The sequence below is a fragment of the Moschus berezovskii genome, chromosome 15 (assembly GCF_049115385.1).
Source record: "Moschus berezovskii isolate FMDL1 chromosome 15, NW_MosBer_1.0, whole genome shotgun sequence".
In the NCBI taxonomy this organism is placed as follows: Eukaryota; Metazoa; Chordata; class Mammalia; order Artiodactyla; family Moschidae; genus Moschus; species Moschus berezovskii.
The window spans coordinates 9,966,318-9,972,495 of record NC_142474.1 but is presented as its reverse complement, the minus strand read 5'-3'; positions in this window follow the sequence as shown (position 1 = coordinate 9,972,495).

Genomic DNA, 6,178 nt, shown 5'->3' with positions numbered 1-6,178 from the left:
TATATCTACGTGTATATCTATCTTTCCAAGACTGAAGCATGGCTTCAGAAGCAGAGTATTTGGCCTCTGTGGGAAATAGATGGAAAAACAGTGGAAACAGTGTCAGACTTTATTTTTTTGGGCTCCAAAATCACTGCAGATGCTGATTGCAGCCATGAAATTAAAAGACGCTTACACCTTGGAAGGAAAGTTATGACCAACCTAGATAGCATATTGAAAAGCAGACACATTACTTTGCCAACAAAGGTCCGTCTAGTCAAGGCTATGGTTTTTCCCGTGGTCATGTATGGATGTGAGAGTTGGACTGTGAAGAAAGCTGATCGCCGAAGAATTGATGCTTTTGAACTGTGGTGCTGGAGAAGACTCTTGAGAGTCCCTTGGACTGCAAGGAGATCCAACCAGTCCATTCTAAGGGAGATTGATCCTGGGTGTTCATTGGAAGGACTGATGCTAAAGCTGAAACTGCAATACTTTGGCAACCTCATGTGACGAGCTGACTCACTGGAAAAGACTCTGATGCTGGGAAAGGTTGGGGGCGGGAGGAGAAGGGGACGACGGAGAATGAGATGGCTGGATGGCATCACCGACTCTGTGGACATGAGTTTGAATGTACTCCGGGAGTTGGTGATGGACAGGGAGGCCTGGCGTGCTGTGGTTCATGGGGTCGCGGAGAGTTGGACACGACTGAGCGACTGAACTGAACTGAACTGGCATATAATGAATTCATATACTTTGTGGAGAGTTGGGAATAGCTTCCTCTTTTCCATCCCTTAATTATTATCAAAGGATGAAAAATCTTTTTGAAGCAGAGTCTTGACAATAAAGTAAACTTCCAATGCAGACCATGTTTTTCTCTACAGATTCAAAGGCCAGCAATTATTTTCAGCTCTTCTCAATACTCCTCCTTAGGATTTGGAAATAAACCAGGAAAATAAATGACTTTTATGTCAGAATAAGAAATCCTTTTGCAAGTCAGATGGGTTTTGCAATCCTTGATTTCCACAGAATGGAAGGATAAGGTCTAATCTAGTTGTCAGTAGATAGATCATTAAACATAATTTTTTCACTATGCAATTTCAGTTACCTGTCATCACATCGCTCTAACAACACTCCTTTTGTTCCCACCATCTTCATTAAGTTGAAGGTTTCTCAGCACTTACTGCCAGCCCTGTGCTGGTAAACGTGTAACAATAGTTGGGGGAGGTGGGAAGTGCTAACTTGCACCATTTGCCAATTTCTATGGTGTAAATACTACCCCTGGGCTGATTTCAAGCAACCAAGGTGATATCACTGAGTTGGTGACAGATAAGCAGTATTTCCACCACACAAATACAATAGAGGCAGATAATATCAAGAGCGTAGATAACAGTAAAATGTAGGGAAATAATTAGTAAGTGATGAGTGTGCTGAGTACTTATTTCCTTTGTCTTTAACACAGATAATTTAATTGCAAGTTCATATAATTTAGTTTTCAGGAGTCATTATGTGAAACAACTACTCACAAATTCCCCCAAACTGAATTAGTACAAGCTGGCTTCAGTGCACCACTTTGACAAAAAAAAAAAAACAAAATCAAACATGGGAATAAAATCATTGCAAAAAATCTACCTCATTCTAGCTCAAGCAACATTCATCCAGGAATATGTGACTCATTGGTGGGGGTGGGGGGAATCTTCCTTTTTAATTTTTTTGGTTAAATAATTATTTATCTAAGTTTGTAGGAGTGGTTTCATGAGTGTATACATGTGTCAAACTGTATGCTTTAAATATGTCATTTATTTTATGTCAATTATAGCACAATTAAGAGTTAAATTTTCTCCTCTGACTTTTAAAAATGGAAATATGTGTACCTTTTTATTTCTTTGCTTTGGCTGTGCCAGGTGGCATGTGGGATCTTAGCTCCCTGTGTGTGTACTCAGACACTTAAGTCGTGTCTGGATTGGAGCCCACCAGGCTCCTCTGCCCGTGGGATTCTCCAGGTAAGAATACTGGAGCAGGTTGCCATGCCCACCTCCAGGGGATCTTCCCAACCCAGGGATCAAACCCGCATCTGGCTGCATCTCCTGCATTGCAGGTGGATTTCTTTACCCACCGAGCCACCTGGGAAGCCCTTAGTTCCCTGTGCAGAGATCAAACCCATGTCCCCAGCACCAAGTGTTAACCACTGGACTACCAGGGAAGTCTTTATATTGCTTTGATCAATCACATTTATATGATAATTGTAATAATAGAAAAATTAGTGCCTAGTGTTAAAGTCATAGAAAGTATATAATGATCCAATTTACATATAAGTAAATATATATGTGCAGAGAATTATGATAAAATTATCCATGTATCATTTAAACATAAAAAATACACTGTTGTAAAATATTGTAGGGGAACATGGAACAGAAATTTGAGTTCAAGTAGAAAAAGGAATGATGTAAAATTGCACTGTTAGAGAAGCTTGCTCAATTTTTTTTTTAAATTTACTATGCTGTGTCTTAGTTGTGGCACTCTGGATCTTAGATCTTTGTTGTGGCATGCAGGACTTTTAGTTGCATCATGTAGGATCTAGTTCCTTGACCAGGGATCAAACCAAGATCCCCTGCATTGGGAGCATGGAGTCTTGGCCACTGGACCACCTGTGAAGTCCCTACATATATATATATATATATATTTTTTTTTTTAATAGATGGGTGTAGCTATCAAATTGCTAGGGTACTTAACTCAACTGGATACATACATTTAAGAATGATATAACCATTTCTTTTTAAGGTATGAATTTACAACATGTTGGAAATTACAACCTTTGTAACTATGCAAACTTCTGATGAACAAGGTTAGCTGTCAACTGAAAAATATGCCAGGAAGTACATGGCTTTTCCATTAGAAAGTAACTAGCAGAAGAGACTGAGGCATGCTAAGTTGAGGCAATTAATGGAAGCGTTTCTATAATCTATCCTAACCTTCTGCTTGCCCAAGTTCTAAGAATCTCTCTGAAGGCATCCAACATGTGTGAATGTAATAATTTGTGAATTTGTAGGATTTTAACTTGTGTTTCTTGGATTGGGGCTAAAAGTACATGGATGGTCCCTACTTCTGTTGAGTATGTGTCTCCGTGCAAAGTTTCCTGGGGCATGAAATTTCAGAGTTTATTTTCAGATTCACAAAGAAGTCCTAACCCTCAAAGAGTTAAAAGCAACTTGCCTTGAGCCCCTTTAAAAAGCTCTAACAGGTTTTTTTTCCCTTGGCTCCTATAAAACCAAATGCAGTAGTTTAAGGTTTGTAGAACCAAAGTTCCCAATTCCCTCCTCTAGACTGAGACATCAAGCCCAAGAAACTACAACCAATCCGGTCCTTAATGGCCCACCTCAAATGCCTTCTCCTCCAGGAAGCCTTCTCAGATCCCTCACTCTTTCCTTCTAGCTCTCATCTCTCTTTCCCCTAAGACATCTTGTACTCCATCTATCTCTCTCCTTGAGCAGGCATCCCTTTCTCGCTCATGTTATAGTTAGAAATTAAGAGTCCAGGTTTCAGGCTCAGAAAGACCTGGGCTATAATCCTCGCTATGTGACCTGGGGCGGGGCCTTTTCCCTCTCTGTGTCCCAGTTTCCTCATTTGTAACCTGGGAGTCCTTATGGTTCTTATCATGAGTGTTGAGAGTACAGTTCTTAGCACATACCCTGCACAGAGATGTTACCTGTTGTTATGATCACAGAGGTCTCCCTCTGAGAATCTCAAGTTGGAAAGTTCCCTCCCCAACAGCTCTTCACACATAGCAAATAACAGGGAGTCATGTCATTATTTTTAGACCATCTGAGAGAGTGAGCCCTGGGGCCTTCTCTCTCCCAGAATGGCACCAACCTTCCCTGGTCTTCTTTGCTCCATGCAAATCTCTCTTCAGCTCCAGATAATGATGGCCTGGGGTTTCCAGAGGCTGTATGGAATGTCCAGCCACCGCCTTGTATAACCACAGAAACTGGGAACACTGGATTCAGATGGACGCTCCCAGTCCATTCTATACAACAGCATCCCCATTGTGAGAAGGTGAACCAAGGCCCGAAAAGTGAGTCAGCATCCACAAGGTATTTTAAAGACTTCTCAAAACAGCCCTCCCCTCTTTCAGTCCCTCTTTCTCTTTGCTTTCCTTTATTTTTTGTCATAGCACCTCCCTTACCAGACAGCATATGTTGATCCTTTTTCTTGTTTATCATCCACTTCAACACCAGACCTAACCTTCATGAGAGCAGGGAAGGTGTCTTGTCCACAGAGAGATCCCTAGCCCCTCGCCTAGGATCTGGCACAAGTGGATGTCTGATGACTCTTTGCTGTGTACATAAAACGATGAATGCCATTTGGCTATTTCTCCGTAGGGGCTCAGGCATAGAAGTTCACTCATTTGGTCATTTACCCAATAAAAACATCTGATGAACACCTTCTATGCGACAGACCTTTTGAAAAATCAAGGGATCCCATCCTTGCTCTTAAGCAGCTCCCTGATTACTGAACAGTAGCTACCAGGTGCTAAGAACCTACTGCATGCCAAGTTCAAGGCTGGCAACTTTAAATGCACCTTCTCCATGTTAGCACAATGCTTCTAAGTGCAAAGTGCAATGCTTTATTTACTCAGGACTCCTTAAGAAAAAAAAGGGCTTGGGGGTTGTTAGAAGGTTATAGGTAGGCTAAAGACTAAAACTGAAAGGAAGATATCAATAGCTGAGATGATTCCAAGAGCTGGCAGACTTATCTCCAGCTCTTGAAACCTGCCCAGTATTTATTTGAGAGTATCTGTTCTTCCTGGAGGTATGCCGCTGTCTCTTTTACAGACTTACTGGCTCTGTCTTCTGCGCTGCATTTGGGGGACAGCCAGTCTGATTGGCTTGGCCAGTAGCTTTCATTGTCCCCTTCAGGTCAGACCACTTCTTGGATTACTAACTGGCCTAGAGGGTGAACACCATCTAGCGACTATCATATCCTAAGCAAAGGGTATGTTTAGTTAAAAGGGAGGATAGAACATCATCCTCAGTCTGACGCTGTAAAGTAATATTACTTCTATTTTACAGAAGACAGGCTTAGAGCAGAGAAATGATAACAAAGCTGTAGCAAAGCTGCCCTGGCTGACCTGCAAATCCAGCATTGAGAAGTACATGCTATTGTGGATTGCCCCTGAGATTTGGTGGCTGTTTGTTATGCAGTAACAGCTAACTAATACAGGATTGAAGTCAGGTTTCTTTGATTCTGTCTTACTGTGTTGTCCCACTGAGTTTTCAGTACTCATTTCTGTTCTCCCTGCAAAATCATCTTTGAAATATCTTGTCCTCAAAGGAGCAGAGGGGAAGACGCTGGGAAAGAGATTGAGAGATTGGTCCCTGAAAACTTCCTGCATAATAAATTTGTGCTTTCCCTGCAGTTTCCCATTCTGACAGCTGAAGAAAAGGACAGATATTAACAATTCCAACATTCACAGAAAGCCGTGTAGTTCTTCAATGAGATTTCATCTTAGTTATTGCATCTATGGGCTTCCCTGGTAGCTCAGCTGGTAAAGAATTCACCTGCAATGCAGTAGACCCTAGTTGGGAAGTTCTCCTGGAGAAGGGATAGGTGACCTATTCAGCATTCTTGAGCTTCCCTGGTGGCCCAGATGATAAAGAATCCACCTGCAATGCAGGAGACCTGGGTTTGATCCCTGGGTTGGAAAGATCCCCCAGAGGAGGGCATGGCAACCCACTCCAGTATTCTTGCCTGGAGAATTCCATGGACAGAGGACCCTGGTGGGCTACAGTCCATGGGGTCGAAAAGAGTCAGACACAGCTGAGCAGGCAAGCACAGCACAGGACAGCACAATGCATCTACAGGTGTTCCCTGGTGGCTTGGACGGTAGAGAATCTGCCTGCATTGCAGGAGACACGGGTTCAATCCCTGGGTTGGGAAGATCCGCTGGAGAAGGAAATGGCAACACACTCTAGTATTCTTGCCTGAAAAACTCTATGGACAGAGGAGCCTGGTGGGTTACAGTCCATGGAGTCTCAAAGGTCGGACACAACTGAGAGCATCTATAGACCACAAACAGTCCTAGAGGGCACACATGGCTGGTGTTATTACAATCATTTAAAATAAGAACAAAAACTCAAAGAGATGATAAGTTGCCCAGGTTGCAGAGCTTCGTCTAAACCCAGATCCTTTCGTTTCTAGCCCT